Below are 17,908 nucleotides of genomic sequence, written 5' to 3' on the forward strand. Positions count from 1 at the left end.
TAAGCCTGCAGCTAGGTGGAACAGTGAAGAGACAGCTGGACCTGGAATTATGAAAATCTGAGTTCAAGTCCTTCCTCCATCACTAGCTGTTGAATTATTTTCGAATCTGAATCTGGTGAGGGTTCTGCCCAAATAAGCATTCAGACTCTAATTGTTTATCTATATGTTTTCTCAGTAAAAGTCAACTTGGCAAATGGGAAAAGAACAGTGGGATAGTGATTCTTCAGGCTTGGGTTGGGGGGAGGGGTCTTGGTACTACTGATACTTACCAACTACCTAACCTTGAAGGAATCATGTAACCTTTTTGTGCCTCAGTTTCTTCATCTGTAAAATGGGCATATTATCTTCCCTAATCATCAGAGTATTGTGAGTTTCAAATGAGGCAATATGTGTGAAAGCTCTTTCAAAGCCATCAATTATGATACAAATTTGAAGGATTAGTTCAAAATAATGATTTCAATCCATTCTTATTCAACTGTTCTTTCACGTTATTTCAATAACTCTGTATAATTACAGAATTAATTAGTTCCTATTATTAAAGGAATCTACAAAAGCAATGTTACTTTATTTAAAAAATAAGGACTTCAAATGGCTTCATCAAAATGTTGTTACGGTAGAAAAATAAAGCCTTATCAGAGATTGTCTATTCCAGGATGGACAGCTTTGGGTTCTACAAATACAGCCAGTATAGTTATACAGAAAAGCTCCCAAACCACAGAAAACAATGAATGGATCAGGCCAAGAACCTAGATACGTGCACACTGTCCAAGATTCGACTTAGAGTGGAGAGGGGGTCAAAAATAACAGAACTCTAGAGCAGGAGGGAATCACAGAATAACAGATTTAGGAGAGAACTCAAAAGCCATCTAACCCAAATTGTGTGAAATAGAATCCTCTTTATAACTTAAACTAACAAGTGGTCTTTGGGCCAAAAGGGCAGCTCATGAGGAAGAACATGCCACCTTGGGATTGCTCTGGATGGTAGGAAGATTCTTCCTTCTGTTAGTCTAAATTCATCTCTCTGATACTTCTACCCATTGCTGCCAGGTCTGCTCTTTAGGCCAAGGAAAACAAATCAAATCCCTCTTCTCTGTGACATTTTTTTTTTTGGCCCAGTGTATAGAGTACTGGATTTCGAGACAGGAAGACCTGAATTCAAATTCAGCCTTAGATACTTAATGGCTGTGTGACCCTTGGAAAGTCACTTCACTTCTCTTAAAGCCTCAGTTTCCTCCTTTGTGAAATGGGGATAATGATGGCACCTGCCCCACAGGATTATTGGAAGGATAAAGTAAGATAACATATGTAACATTCTTTGCAAACCTTGAAGCACTATGTAAATGCTAACTACTGTTGTTGTTATTATTATTATTAATAAAGATAGTCATCAGATCCTCCCTAAGCCTTTTATTCTCACATTCTCTTCTTTTTAAGTCTTCTCTAGCCTAATCATCTCCAGTTCCTTCAGCTGATTTCCATTCAAACGCTTCATTTTCAGAGGCAGTATGAGGTGAGGCAGTGACATACCCAAGGTTACATAGTGATCTGGTGGCTGAGTTGGACCTGGCTCCCAGCTCTCAACTCTGATTCCCATAAAATCTGTTCTCATAGATTTATGGTTCCTGAGAAAATTAAGTAATTTAAATAGTGGTTATCTGATGGAATAATGTCATAGGATTGTAGATTTGGATTCAGAAAGGACCTTAGAGTCCAACCCCTTCATTTTATACAGGACAAAACTTGAGTCACGGCACAATAAGTGATGTGCCCAGCGCTGAAGAACTGATAAGTGTCTAAGGCAGGACTTAAGCTCAGGCCTTCATCACTCCAAGGCCAATGCCCTAGGTAACCTACTCCATTGCCTCACCTCTCTCAGTGAAGGGTCACCAAGCAAAGGTCTCAACTCTCAACCACCAATCCCACAGCCTGTCCTTCCACCATCATAGCTTTGGTCCTTTGAATCATGAAGGGTTTTCAATCTTCGAGAATCTGTGGGGTTTGGGAAGAGCCAACCTCAATCATCAGTTCATACCTTAGCCAGAATGAGACAAAGAATAGGCATTTGCAGAGAGGTAGGCTGCCCCTGGGTCAGGTACTTATGGGGGAAATAAAAGGGGCCAGGCCAAAATCCCTTCATCTCATTTGTGCTTCCATTTCCTCATCTGACAAATGACAGAGTAGGAGCAAAATTGAGACTGCGGTTGTCCCTGGTCTACGTAGTTCTTTCAGGGATGCCGTAAGGCCAGCTATATACCTTGAATTTCTGTCATAAAAATAGTGTTATTTTACATCACGGGTGCTACATCCTTTCAAAATGGCCTGGAGACTGAATCTGGTAGCTGTAATTGCTTGGCATACCTACAATAAACAGCCTTAGGAAGCCACTATCCAGTGGTTGGTTTTCTGTGGCACCAACCCAACCAGGCGACTGGATTATCTCTCACCATTTGACTGGTTATGGCTGTATCCACTGGACCTGGCCTGCATTTTCATTTACACCCTGTCATGTTCCGGAATTCTAGTAGCTGAACCTCAGGCTGCCTGCTTAGGCCTAGTCTGAGGTAAAGTTACCATGAAAACCCCAGCTTCCTGTAGCATTATAAATACCACTTTAAAATAAACCAAAAAAGACTATACTCTTGGAAAAAGGGTCTCCTTCCTTTCCCTTCTCCTCCCTCCGCTTTCTACAACAGTGGGAAAAGTACTAAAATCAAGTAAAATAACACTCAGGTGCTAAACAGATTATGACTCACAGCTGGAGGCAAAGAAGTTGCAACTCTATCCAATTACACTAATTTAATTGGGTGTTAAAATAATCCTAGAGTCCCACCAGTAGTCCTCTAAGCCAGAATGGAGTCTCTAATGACAGGGAGAAGAGGCATGCCCTTGATGGGAAGGGTGGTTAGGTATGAGCGGGAAGCCACATAGCCCAGAGCAGCGCTTATTGTAAAAAAAAATGGCCTTGGGATAATGTTTACCTAAGCCAGTAGGGTACCATTTTCTGGATGGAGATATTAACCCTTGTTCCGGTTTGAATGATGGCTACTGTTCTCCAGGTTGGGACAGAGCTAAAGCAAGAACTGTTTAGAGCTGTAGCACTCAAATACTTTTCAGTCCTTTGGCCATCTATTTCACCCACTCCAGGGCCTACAGTAGGAAGAGAAGGAAGAAGAGGAGGAAGAGGAAAAGGAGGAGGAGTGGTGGTAGTAGTAGTGGTGGTAGTAGTAGAGGTGGTGGTGGTAGTAATAATAATAAAAATGAGATTGTATTTACAAAGTGTTCCACAAACTTTAAGGCACTATATAAATGCTAACTATCATTACTGTTGTTATTTCAGTCCTACTCCAGGACCTACTGGAGTAAAAAGAAATTTTAATCTCACTACTCCTGTGTAGAAATCTTCTCTATGGGCCAGATTCTTCTTGAGCAACTCATTCCTCTTTTTCTAGGCATCTTTGTTGTTCAGTCATTTAAGGTTGTTTGTGACCCCTGTGGAGTTTTCTTGGCAAAGATCCTAGAGTGGTTTGCCATTTCCTTCTCCAGCTCATTTTACAGATGAGAAAACTGAGGTAAACAAAGGTAAGTGACTTGCCCAGGGTCACACAGCTAGTAAGTGTCAGAGGCCAGATTTGAACTCAGGAAGATGAGTCTTCCTGACCCCAGGCCTGGTGCTCTATCCATTGAGCCACCTAACTGCTTCTTTTTAGGCCTCGGTTTACTGTAAAATCAGTAGAGAGAGGAATAAGTGATTTGTAAGGCCCCTTCCAGCTCTAATCTGTTATTATTAAGCTGCTTCCCCACCCACACACACACAACATGCCTCTGCAATTCATTCTGCAAACGTTTATTAAGCAACCACTATGTGTAAGGCCCTGAAATACAGAGAGAGAGAAAAAAAAGAGTCCCTGACCCCAAAGAGTTAATATTCACCTTGGAGGTGGGTGTGGGGGATGGTGAAGGGAGGACACAACATTTACATAGAGAAATATGGACAAGATAATTTGAGGAGGAAACGAGCATTAGTAACTAGGGGGATGGAGACAGTTTTCCCTTATGAGCTAGTCCCTGAATTCAGCCTTGAGGGAAGCTAATGAGTTTACAAGACAGAAGTGAGACAGGGGCTCATTTCAAGCAATCAGAATAAATAGCTTATGCAAGGAAAGTTTCCAAAATCGGAAATTGGAGACCAAGTTTGGGGAGCCATGAGTAAGCCTATTTATCTCCCCAAATATACCAAACTCCTTTATGTGTCTTTTTATCATGCAGAGGAATTAACTTTGGGTCCTGCACACAGTGGGCTTTCACTATGGCCGTTGTTTGATTGGCTGCAGTATCACTGGGGGAAAATGGCATTTTTGTTGCACCATTGACTCTCTCGATAAATGGAGAATTATGCCAGAGCTATGTGTATAAACATGTGGCTCTCTAGGTCCTCAAGCTTGGCCCTTTGACTGAATCCAAACTTCACAGAACAAATATTCTTAAAAAAGTATTTGTTCTGTAAGACTTGGACTTGGTCAAAAGGCCTCATCCAAGGACCTAGAAGGCCACATGTGGCCTTGAGGCTGAAGGTTTCCCACCCCTGGTATAGGCATTGGTAGAGTGCAAGTGTGAATGCCTACCTGCACTCAACAGTCTGAGAACTACAGTGTGATAAGCAACCTGGATCACTACTTGTATAACCTTCAACAAGTTATTTACCTCACCTCTCCCAGCCTCAGTTTCCTTAACTAAATGAGACAGCTGGATTACATAGCCTCTGAGGCTCCTTCTCACTGTATTTTATTTTATTTTATTTTATTTTTTATTTTGGCTAGGCAATGGGGTTAAGTGACCTGTCCAGGGTCACACAGCTAGTAAGTGTGATGTGTGTTACATGTCTGAGGCCAGATTTGAACTCAGGTCCTCCTGAATCCAGGACCCATGCTCTATCCACTGTGCCACCTAGCTGCCCCTCCCTTCTCACTCTAAATCTAGAACTCTGCACTTCTGGTACCCAGTCCCTCTAAATTTCCCCTACCTATGACCTGTAAAGACCCTGCCACACCCAGGCAGGTAGGTGAGAGGTAAAAAATCTGCATCTATCTTTCCAGGCTCAATGTCAGGTCAGTGCTGTTATTAGTTGGGCTCTGACCTTGTTCCTCAGTTGCAGCACCTGACCTCGGACCTTGCCCATTCTGATCCATCTGCCACCTACCCTCTCTGGGTCTCTGTTCCTTTGTGCTCAAGTCTTTGTCTTGACACCCTGTTTTCTCCCTCAGTTTCTTTGAAACTAAAGCTCTGTCTTAGTCTTGCCAGCCTTTCCATCACCCGATTCTTCCTTCCCTCCACACATATCCCTCTAGAAGTGTGCTGGAAAATGCTTAGCAAGACATGCCCTTAAATTTAATCTACATTATCAACATTTTCTCCATCACTTAAGTTTAGATAATCAACAAAACAATAAAGTCCTGATATTTAGCATTTGCCAATTTCTGAGGTATAAATACTCACAATGAAAATTTTTTTGTGAATAGTATTTTATGTTTTTCCAATTACATATACAGATATTTTTCAACATTCACTTTTATAAGATTTTGAGCTCCAAAATTTTCTCCTTCCTTCCCAGCCCCCCTTCCTAAGATGGCAATCAATCTGATATAGGTTATACATCACAATGAAAATTTAACAATGGTTTGAGATTGCCCCAGCACATTCCTATCCTGCCTCCTCCAGATCCCAGCCTCTTTGGCTGGGTCCCACTCTGGCAGCCAGAATTCCCAGCCTTTACTTGCCTGCCTACATCCCTACCCACTCCTGGCCTCCAGATTCCTCTGACGTTCCATCCATCTGTACAATCTTATTTCCTAATGCCTACATTTGGGACCTTCCCGATCTGTTCTATTTTAGCAGCTGTCTAATCCCTGGGTCCTAGTCATCTTTGATCTTGCTGCCGGTCTAAGCCCCAGAATTGTTATATAGATTTAGAAGAATGTTCCCTTAACTAAGGGCCATAGGCTGGCAGAGACTTGGGGGGACCATGGGCTTTATTCTGCACTCACCCACCTTGAGCCATTCACCCTCCCAATGGCTCTGTATAAGGAATACAACATGGGGTCAAAAGTAAGAAGGGGTGAAAAAGCATAAAAGTGACAACCCTCTCATTTTAATTGGAAAACTGCTTAAGCAATATAAGGCCCAGTTGATGACACTGATCATACATCCAGACACCGTATGGCCCCTTCACTATACACCAGAATGCAGCCCTCTGGAAAATCCTTGTGGGACTGTTGGTCTAGCATTCCTAAGGTCAGGTGAGCACTGGAGTCTTTGATCAGCCCTGGCTGCTGGAACCAAGGGCTGACACAGTATTTTTGTGTTGTTTCTTGAAATCTCTGCAGGTCAAAAACCATGTTTCTCTCTCAGCAATTGTTTCTACCCTGGGGCAGGTCAAGATCACTGTATCACTGTGTCTGATGCTGCCCATCAACACCCCTTCTGGAATAGACAGACACTAACCTGACTTGATTTTTCAGTTTTCAAAAACAAGTTTGAAAAATATCACATGGGACAGACTGAAAAGAATTCCAACCTGCCCACTCCCCTTTCCTTTTCTGAACCCCCCCACCCCAAACCAAGGAGCACTGACAAGGACCAGTCAATGCCAACTCACTGGTGAAACCCTGGTGAGCAGCCACAAAGAGAAAGAGGAAGAAGCTGTCCTCATGGATGACTCATTGCAAGTCACAGTCTTTGAAGAGTTGGGTTGCTTTTTTGTTTTTGTTTTTGTTTTTGTTTTTTTGTCCCAGAGGAGAAGAAAGCTGAAAGAAAAACCAGGAAATTGACTGGGGTTCAGAAAAGAAGTGGGAAAAGGATAGGGAAAGAGAATGTGATGAGTTTCTGCCCTGTTAGTATGCTTCCATCTATCCAGGCCAAAAGCTACCCCTCATGAAGCTTCCAAGGATTTCCAAGATATGGCATCGCATTTCCCAGGTGGGTAAACTAACATAACCAAGGTGTTCAGAGACTCAGTTGCTGGGCTGGACTGTGAATAAATCAATATTCGCCATTTACTGCACCACCACCCCCTCCACAATTTTAAGCATGTTAGGAAATGTGATCTCATAATAAACAGTGGGAGATCTTTCCAAAGTAGTATATTACCAGCCCCCTATGCTCTTAGGTCTTTTTCTAACACCTAAAACACCCAGTTAAGCTGGGGCAGTATATAGGGATTGAGGCAAATCCAGTGACTTTTAGGTGGTCAAACTAACATGAAAATATTGATTGCCACCCTGATTACAGCCACATAATGGGAATTCCTAAAACACCACTCAGTGACTACACTGAAAACAGTTTATTGAGGAGGCATGGAAATGAGTTTGACCTTCTAGTCTACTCTTTTGACAAATACCCAGATGAAGAGACAACAGATTACAAAAAGGAGGGAGTGAGGGGCTTGTTTTGAGGTTTTATTCTGCTTGTGGTTTGGTGCCTTTGACAGACACATGGAAAGTGACCCTGTCACCTGGAATAACCAAGCCCAGCCTGACTTGGTGAGTACGTGTGCTAGAGAAATCACATATGTTTCCAGGGGGAAGCAAGGAAGAAAGATTGAGGGTGAGAGGCAGCTCGTATTTATACTCTTAAGCAAAAATATCCCTTTTACAGTAAAACACAGACTTTGGCCAACTCTCAGTGGTACTTACTGATAAGGAGGAAGCAAGGTTAGGGGTAATCCAAAACCTCTTTGTATTTGGCTTCACAGCACATTTTGTAAAGGCAGAGTGATGAAGAAGAGATGTTGGCTTTGCTGTGATCCAAATTTTAGCTCTGCTACTTTTTATTTGTGTGACCATGTGCAAATCACTAAACCTATAAAGTCCCTTCCAGATCTAAGTCTGTGATCTTACAATATGGTCTTTCCCCCAAAAGACTGCCCCTCCAAATTATGTTTTGCTTTGATGAAAATTAAAATTGGTTGGCATTACTTGAGCACACTCTGATGCCCTTGGGAGATGAGAGGTGGGAGAGAAGAGAATAGTTAATATTAGGGGCATCCTTTAGCTAACATTTATATAAAGCTTCAAAACTTCCAAGGCATTTTATATATGTTATCTCACTGGATGTTCACAACTAGCTACTGCAGGTATTATTATCTCCATTTGATAGATAACAGCAGCTAACGTATAGCACTTTGAAGGTCGTGAAGTGCTTTCCATACAGTATCTCACTTGATCCTCACAATAACCCTGTGAAGCAGATACTATTATTGCCCCTGTTTTACAGATTGGAAAACTCAGACTAGGGAAATTATTTACATGGATAGAAAATGATTGAGGAAAGAATCAAATTCAGGTCTTCCAGACTTAAAAATCCAGTGCTCTAGCCACTACCCTACATTGTCTACTACCCACCTTACATGCCACCTAGATGCCTCCAAGCGGCAAAAGCAAGATTCACATATAGGTCCGCCTAACTCAAAGTCTAGCGCCACAGTGAAATAAACCAATTACAATCTCTTTGGTAGTCCGCAGACAAATGATGCAACATAAAAGGACATGAAACTGTTTTTAAAATGCAACAAATTCTGCCACTATGTATTATAGACTATATCTGAACAGCACTCTAAAGTTTACAAGTTATGTTCACATATTAACAACAGCTCTAAGAAATATGTAATAAAATTATTATTGTTCCTGATTTATAGGAAACTGATCTTTGAAAAGACTAAGTAACTTCTCTATAAGGTTCTATTGTAACTAAGTGGAGAAACTCTTCACAAATCCAGGTCATCAAACTCCAAGTCCATTTCTTTCCACTACCCTACACTGTCTAAAAGGCACTATTAAAGTGGTTAATAGAGATAAGTCTGTACAAAGATATAGGAAAAGAGAAAATGGGAGGAATGGAGCATTTTTTCACTCAGCACCCCCAAAGGAAAGCCAGGAGCCAGGACAGTTGGGCTGAAGTTTCTCCTTCTTTTCCTTGCTTGATAGGTGGACACCTCCCATAATTCAACCCCATCATTCATTCATTGTCTTTAACTCAGCACAGGGCAGGCAGAAAGCATCAGTCTAAAGATGGCTCTATTGAATTCACTAAAAACAAGATTTATGCCATATTGAGTTTAGTATTTTGCTTATTCAAACCCATCTGTATTTAACTCAAATAATAAAAACCAAGGGGATATAAAAAGGAGCCTCGTACCTTGGAGGGGAGAGGGCACTGTGGGATGTGAGTGAATTAAAACTATTCAAATTTTCCATTCCTTTGAGATTACGTTGCCTGCCTTGTCTTTCAGCCCTGAAATGAGTGATAAACGGCCTCATTGTGACAGACTCTGATAGACTCAGTATCTATTGAAATAGTCTCACACTCACACTCTTCTATGATTTGGTTCATTCTTATAACTGCAAGACAAAAAACATCACCTGCATCTTTGGAGCGTCAGAGCCAATGATCCATCACCTAGGAACGCAGTGGAAAGAGTGGACTCTGTGTCGTGAGACCTGGGTTAAACCCTTGGCTCTGTCATATACTAGCTATCATACCTTGGACTTTCCCCCTTTACCTTTCTGAGCCTCAGTTTCCCCATCTGGAAAATGACATTGTTGGACTAAATGATCTCCAAAGTCCCTTTCAGCTCTAAATCCTATTATCCTATATATTCCTCAAGTTTTGCCTAACCAAAATAACCAATATCCAGTGACCAAAGGAATTAAGAGATCTTCTCATGGGGCAAAGCAGGTATGTCTCTTGGCGAGGAAGAAAATCAGCAGGAAGTCAATGCTTACAATGAACAAATCCTAATATGAGGGGAGAAAGTTACAGTGCAATAGAAAAAGCCTTGGATCTGGATTCAGAAGAGCCAGGTTCAAGTCCTTCTTCTAATGCTTCCTACCTCAGGTAAGTCACATAATGACCCCGGAATTCCAACCCCCTATCTGTAAAATGAGGAGGTTGGACTTGATCATCTGTCAGGTATCTTCTAACTCTTCCAGGGGTTCATAACCCGGGGTCTTAGAGCTTTTTTTTTGTTTTTTAATGCTTATATCATTGTATTTCAACATAATTGGTTTTCCTTGCAATTGTATGAATTCAAAACATTTTTCTGAGAAGGGACCCACAAGCTTCACCAGATCGATTAAGAGGTCTAGTTACAGAAAAGGTTAAGAGCCCCTGGTCTAGACTATGACCCTTGGGTATATTTGGGGGCTTGCCCTGAGGCTTCCTTTTATCTTTTTTTTTTTTTTTGGTGCTCATTCTTTCTTCAGAGGGAATTGTTTCCTTTGAGTGATGAAGCTTGTTCCCTGTATTCTTGCAAGCCTCCAAACCTTCTTCCCTCCAATCCCTGGCCAGGGAGCTAAGAAGTAGGCATAGACCACATTCGGCCTTAAGAAGCAAGATTTAAGATCCAGGGACAGAAATATGCTATTTCTTCTGCAGCCACACAGCCCTTCACAAACTTCATCAAACAACAGATACTATCATCATTCACATTTTTTATAGAAGGCAAAACAAAAAAACCTCAAGGGTCAGAAAGGTTAAGAATTTGCCAAAGGTCACACAGCAAATCCATAACAGCTCTGGGAATAGCATCTTGACAGGTTTTACCCCCTGTGTAGAAATGTATTTATAGGCTTCATGATGAGAATCTAATGTTCTTTACCCAGAGAAAAATAGGTATGGCCTATATCTAACTCTATGTGAAGAGGAAAAAAAGTACATTTGAACAACTATTTTAAAGTAAAACAAAACACTAGGCAGATGAATCTCTGAGTGATGTTAATATGCTTTTTATAGCATTGGGGAGTCAACTGAGAAATTGTAAAAATTAGAGCTGGAATGGTCCTCTGAGGTCCCAAGGGCTTCTGCAGTCCTGCCCTGTGCAATGCACATTCTAATGTTTTGTCCACTCAAGTTTTAAATATCTCAACCAACAGCTCTCCCCTTGGGAGGTTTTCCCACAGGCCAATAGATCTTGCTGTCAGGGAATTTTTCCTGATATTCAATCTCACTTATCCTTTCCTTAGCGTCATCCCATTTGTCTCTGGGAATAATTTAGACGGGAGTGTGCTGACATGGAAAACCAGAGTGCCTGCCTTGCCTTCGAATTCATATTCCAGACCCTCCACAAATGGAGAAATAAAGGTCAAGGGGTCTCGAGACAAAGGAAAACAATCAGGCAAACACAAATCTCTCTCTGGAACACCCTGTTTCCAGGTGCCAAGTCTGAGGGCAAGAAAGACAAGCCTGGGCGGACGTGACCAGAGCACATCTTTGCTGTGCAAGTTTGCGGCTCGGGCCCAGAATGGCCATCAGAGAGCATCCCTGCTGGTGATACAATGCGCTGGCAGGAGGTTGAAGGATTGGCTCATGCTGGGAGTTTGGAGACAGAAGGTGGCAGTATAGTATAAGTCTAACAGAGCAAGGAACATGGGCACCTAAAAAACCTACCCCGTCCATCTGGATAAAGCGCTGCACTTACCAATTGTTTATCATTCTTGAGGTCTAAACGCTCATGTTTAACTCTATAAGAAGGCTTGTTTTATACCGAGAGTGGGCTGCAAATGGAGGCAAAGCCAGTTAAAAACCCAAACAGTAAATACTGATGTCAATGCCAGGTTCCAAGGAACACTCTGTGGCCGGAATTTAATAGGAGAAACAATTCAAGTTCCAGACTGGAATGTTGGTCCGCACAACACATATACAGATATTGAATTTTTTTTTTTTGGTCCTGCAAACGTTTTTGTTTTTTTCTTTTCTTTTTAAGAAATTAAAGTCAATGTTTTTTGTTGTTTCTAGTTGTTCTTTCTAGTCAAGGCAAGTCCCATCCCTTCCCCCTCGTACCTTTCCATGCTTTTTCTTTTCTTTTCTTGCCTTATTCTGTAGGGTTCTATTGGTTCATTCTAGAGCAAGGTCCTTGGAGGGCAAATATTTCTGACTCTCTGCTTGCCCCTCCTGCTGAGAGCCAATTAAATATGCTAACCCCGGAAAGAATGTGCTCTTTGCTTTCCTTTTCTTTTCTTTCCCATTTCCCCCTTTTTTCTTTGCTATTTTTCTCTTTCTTTTTCCTTTTTCTTTCCTTTCCTTTTTCCTTTTCTTTCCTCCTTTTTCTTTTTTCCTTTCCCTTTTTCTTTTCTTTTCTTTCCTTTTTTCCTTTCCTTTTCTTTTTCTTTTTTCCTTTCCTTTTTTCTTTTTCTTTTCTTTTCTTCAATTTTTTTCTTTCCTTTCTTTTTTTCTTTTCTTTTCATTTTATTTCTCTACTCTTCTTATTATTTCTTTTTAATTTCAGGCATGACAATGGCTTTCATGATCAGAACATTTTTCTCCTTAAAGCCAGGGAAATGATGCCTGGAATATGAATTTCCCTTTCTAAAAGTCTTCACACAAGTGGGCTTCTGCGGTGAGTGTAGGCCCTCAGCTTTTCTGAGGAAAAAAGCCACCATGGAAACTTTCTTTACATTCTCTCAGATGGGAAAACTGTTGGGCCACTATTGACATGTTGTTGTTGTTTGAGAATTTAGTAAACTCAAAGCAACAAAACACACACACACACACACACACACACAGAGGAAGAGGGGTGGGAGAGGGGGAGTTGAGCATTAGAAGCAAATAGCCATTTCATTGTGTTCTAATTCTGTGTCATCGACTGGAGTGAATAAGACCTGCACCTCATTTTTATTCTGAGCGCTTGCATGGGTGCTCACTGCAGCCAGAGGAAAAATTTTCTAAATACACATGACTTCCAGGACTGTTGGTCTTTAAGTTGTTTTTGTTGTTGTTTCTTCTTGTTCTTTAAAGAGTGATCTTGAAACAGATTAGTTTGAAAAGGGGAGAAAAATAGTGTCCAAATAGGTTATAATCAAGGGAAAGGACAAGAAAGGCAAATGCAACCCAGAAGACTAAATTCTGGATTATCTCTTTCATACGGAAGGGCACTTTAGAAAAAAAATTAAGAGCTGAAGTTGAGGAAAGCTAACTGCACAGAGCCAAGGTGTCAAAAGGAGCAGATCAAAATCCAAAGTCTAAGCTATTAAAAATCCTTTCCACCTGACACAGTGCCCTTTACTGATCTTTTTTCTTGCTCTCTTACTCAGGTGCCTTTAGGAATGTTTATTTTGAGCACTTCCTTCTAGTCTGAAGTCATCATCCTCTCCATTCACAAGCTCCCCTTAAAGACTTATTCTACCTCCCACTAGGAAAAAAAAATCCCCAAATCAATTTTAAGAGTCTTTTTGGAGATGTTTGTATTAACGTATTTCAGAGCACACAATTCATTTTTAAGGAATGAGTTGATGCAACTGTGTCTTTGCAACATAATAACTTTTTAAAAAATAATGCAATAAAGTTGTTAACATTTAAAATAATTTAAAAGAAATACTGAACAGCTACAATATTTGTTCCCATATGGGCTGCACTTCAATAGCTTTCCTTATTTAAAACCTAAGTTCTCACAATAACAAAAATGTCTGTGCTGTGTGTTTATAGGATCTTAAAGAACACTATTATTTAACTTAAAATTAAACAACATAATTATCATTTGACAACCAATATTTAAAGATAGTTTCTATTTCTTTAGTAATTATGTTTAAAAAATACAGTAAGCTATATATACATATATATTCACTTTCAAACCCAGAAATTAGAGACTGCTGTCTATTAAATTTTTTAAATCAGTTTCTTTTTGAAGAACAAATATTTGTAGGTCATTCCAAATTCAACTTTCTTTAGCAAGAGTAGTCTATAAAGCTTTGCCCAATAAAGCAAAGTTTCAGGTTAAAATTTATTCTGAGTCTACGGATGTACCAATCATACAGTCAATTCAAGTGAAAAACCACTCTGAAGCATCTATATATATATATATATCCAGATATATAGACATACACAGAGTTTGTATTTTGAATTATCAGGGTAATTGCATCTATCCGAGAATATAGTCATAGCCTCTAAGGAAGCATTCAGTTTGAAATGTCTCACCTTCTTTGCCCAGGACAACAAATTATGAATCCGTGGGACTAAGGCAGTATTTCAATCAGCTGATTTGGCTGGCTGCATTTTACAGCTTCTAAAATTAACACTGAAGTTGAACACAAAAGACCTACACTACTGCTGTTGTGCTATATACAGAGTACACAGTCATCTAGGTTACTCTTTGTTCATTATCAAAATTAGCTCCCTGTTTGTTCCACTCCTATTTCTACACTCACACCATTAATTGACCAACCTATCATTAGATGTTGGCAATGACCAACTTTTCCAGGACCTTTCTTTAACTATAGGATTTTACAGTAGTCTGCCATAACTGGGGGTGAGGGGGAGATTAGCAGGTGGGACATAGGGCTGCTTCTAACTATAATCCCTTTCCAAAGCATGGATTGGACACAAAACCAATACATTTTGTGCTTTGATTCTAGTAAAACTAAATTTTTTTTCCAGGTTTTATGGAGGAATTTTCTCCCAAATAGCAACATGAATGATAAACCGGGCTCTTAACCAGATGTGCCGTGATTTGCCTTTCCTCTTCACTGAGAGTGGACTGATGTTTTACTCATCATGTCTTTCACATCTGTCTCACTCATTTTCAACCTGTTTTCATTTGCAGAGTAAGAAAAAAAGTGGTTTTCTTTTTAGAGTCGTTGCAATTTAGCAGAGTTTTAGTAAACTGGTCTGTAGAGCTGCAGAAGGATGTTAAGAAAATTGAAGGAGAAAGCTGTGGGAAGAAAAGAGGAAAAAAAGTAAGAGGGGGTAAAAACAAAGAAAGAAAAGCAAAAACACACCAAATCTAAGAGCATTTAAAAAGAAATGTTTTCCCAAAGAGACTTTTCCTTCCATGAGCAACACCCAAGCTTAAATCCCATTGCATCTCACTCTTGGCTCTGATGCTAATTGGGGGTATGCTATCTTCACTAAACACATTCCAAGAAGGCCTTTGCAGGAAACAATTTCAACATAAAAAGAAATCATTGGAGATTCTTAAAATGTCTTTTGTACCCTGACTTACCATTTCAACATTCTTATTTAAAGTTTCCTTCACAGTCCTTAACATATACAATTTTCCAATTCAAAGAATGGGTTTTAGAGGCTCCATGAGCCAATAAAGTTCTGTCTCAAAGATTTTATTAATAATAATAAAAACATCATTCTCCATAAGCATCACTCTGGAAAGGAGAGCTATTTCTTGAAATGGTGCCGTCAAAGTTTTACATGCAGACATTAAAATCAAGCAGGTTAATTCTTGTTCAGCAACAGACCAACTTCTTCACTTTCCTACTCTATGCCGACTGTATCCAAAACACTAATGCAAACCAGTTCAGAAAAGTTCATGTATTACACCTGCAGCAGGAAACACCCAGTCAACTTTATGAACCATTTCCAAGTTTGGAGCATGTCATTCATTTCTTTCAAGGATATGGAGGTGAGTGCACTACATTTTTAAAATTGCATTAGAGTATGTTTCTTGTAAGCCTGAAAAGGCTAAACTGAAGGAACATGGAGATGTTTTAAATGAATATCTGACTATTTCCCAGCCCACCCTAAATGTTGGCCAAACAGTCCCCATTTGTAGAATGTCAGTCAGGATCACCATGTCAGCTGAAGCAATGCGACTGAGAAGGGATTTGTGGGGTGGGTGCCATGTTTCAACTCTGAGAGGATACTGACAGGGTCATCTTGCTGCTTAAATCTTTGTTCCCCCAAATGGTCTTATTTTTAAATGAGTGTCACATCTTACTTTAGGCCTTTCGGTCAAGCAAAGCTTTGAACAGAGAAAATCAAAACTCTTAAGGACTAAGAAATAGTGAGGGTTTCTTTTTTTGTGACTAGAGTACAGTGTGTTGAACACTAAAATAGCTCAGTAATTAGAGAATGATAACTCTGCATTAGTTCATATATCCTCTCATGCCACTCTGACTTCTTAATATTAATTATTTCTTAGGACAACTAATTAGCTATGGGGGATGGGAAAAGGTAAAGAGTCACAAATTACTTCTAGGTTATGAAATTGGAGTACAGGAAAGGCAGCAGTACCCTCGACATAAAATAGAGAAGTTAGGAAGGGGGCTGGATTTATGAGGAAAGTTAATCAGTTTCATTTTAGACATGCTGAGTTTGAGATATCTATGGGACATCCATGTAGACCTGTCCAACAGGCAATGGTTGATGCAAACATCAACAAACATCTGAGAGCTCAGGAGAGACATGAGATCTGCATATGGAGATTTAGGAGTTATCTGCAGAGACATCAATAGAATCAAAGGCAGTTAATGAGGTAGCCAAGAAGGTATGTAGAAAGTAAAAGGCCCAGGAAAGCTCTGGAGTTCACTCACATATGGAGGGTGAAACAAATCTTTGCTGTATCTTCATACAGCAAAAAAGACTGACAAGGAAAATTCAAACTATTAGCAGGAAGAATTGTAGAGAGTAATGTCACAAAAAGCCAAGAAAAGAAGGACTTTCATAACCTTGCCTCCATCAACCTTTCATTCTTATGTTGGTGTGTATGCGATGTTCAGAGAAGACTAGCATCTCCGGTGTGAGAGCTTGCCAAGCTCTGTTCAGGGCTGCTCATCCACCTTTGGTGTCCACCTCTCACCCAACTCTCACCTGTGGTTCCAAGAAGCTGAAGCGTGCTCAGTGGCCACACCCCAATAAAACCTCCTCAGTGGATGAGCTAACCCAGACTGATGGTAACCCACAGACTTCAAACCTGTTGATGACTTAGTATCTATCCCAAGCACGTGAAGACCTCACCCAGCAGAATGGGCAGAGGAGAACAATTTGTTCTAATGACCATGAAGTCAACTGAAGCAGGTGCTATGGAGCTCTTAGAGCTTGGTCAGACATTGCAGATGCCAAAGTCATCCACTGCATCCCAGGTCATCACTAATCGTCCTGACTTTTGTGCTGCCACTAGATTTTGATGACTCTGGGAGAGAGTAAAGCTGACAACTTTGACAACTCTGCCTCACTTAAATCCAGTTACTGTGGGAGTTAAGACATCACCTCAATGATATCATTGGTTCTCTTTGAAAATGAAAGACAAACAACATTCTTATGTTGGATTATTTCCTTTTACACATTCTATGGTCCAGTAAATTGACCTTCTTGTTGTTCTCCACATACAACACTTCATCTTTTGTCTCTGTGTCTCGGCAGTAACTTGACCTCCCAATTCCTGGAACATACTCTGTCCTTACTACCACCTCTTATCATGTCTGACTTCAAGACCCGAGACAGTGGCTCTGCAATCACAAATGTCATTTTCTTCAGTATCCTGGAATGGAGTTTATTTTGGCCTATTGACTTGAATTTGTCAGTGATAACTACATGCTCTCTTATTCTCTCCTCATTTATCTTAGGTATCAACTTTCTTGTTCTGTCCTTTCCAAGCCAAAGATCATCCTTGTTAGCAGGAAATCAGAAACAAAAGTGCAGGAGCTCTGCCTTGTCTTTGATTGGCTATCATCACCTCATCCACCTTGAACAGTAGTCATTGCTCTCTTTTAACTTTTTTTCCCTATTAGAGCTTTTTTAAAAATCTCTTTTGTTGTCTTTAGATTTTTTTTTTATCATCTTTAGCTTATTCTGAACTTTAGTATACCGAACTCTTACAGGATCAGACAACTGCCATTGACTAATGCCATACATTTGAATTCTTCCTCAATTCCCTATCATCACTCCCATATTCTATACATTTATATAAATTTTTATGAATATCTTTTGGCTTTATGTCACCTCCATTACTGAAAATATTCTTCCCCTTCCCTTACCCAGTGAACTATCTTCTATAACAAAGAATTTTAAAAAGAAAGAAAAGCAAAATAAATAAGTACATCAAACAAGACTAACAGTATATGCAATGTTCCATACTCAGAAAGCTGGGGATACTCTGCAAAGGAAGAAAAATGCATCTCTTCCTCTCTTT

Source organism: Phascolarctos cinereus, unplaced genomic scaffold (genome assembly GCF_003287225.1).
Source record: "Phascolarctos cinereus isolate Bilbo 61053 unplaced genomic scaffold, phaCin_HiC Scaffold_3;HRSCAF=262, whole genome shotgun sequence".
In the NCBI taxonomy this organism is placed as follows: domain Eukaryota; kingdom Metazoa; phylum Chordata; class Mammalia; order Diprotodontia; family Phascolarctidae; genus Phascolarctos; species Phascolarctos cinereus.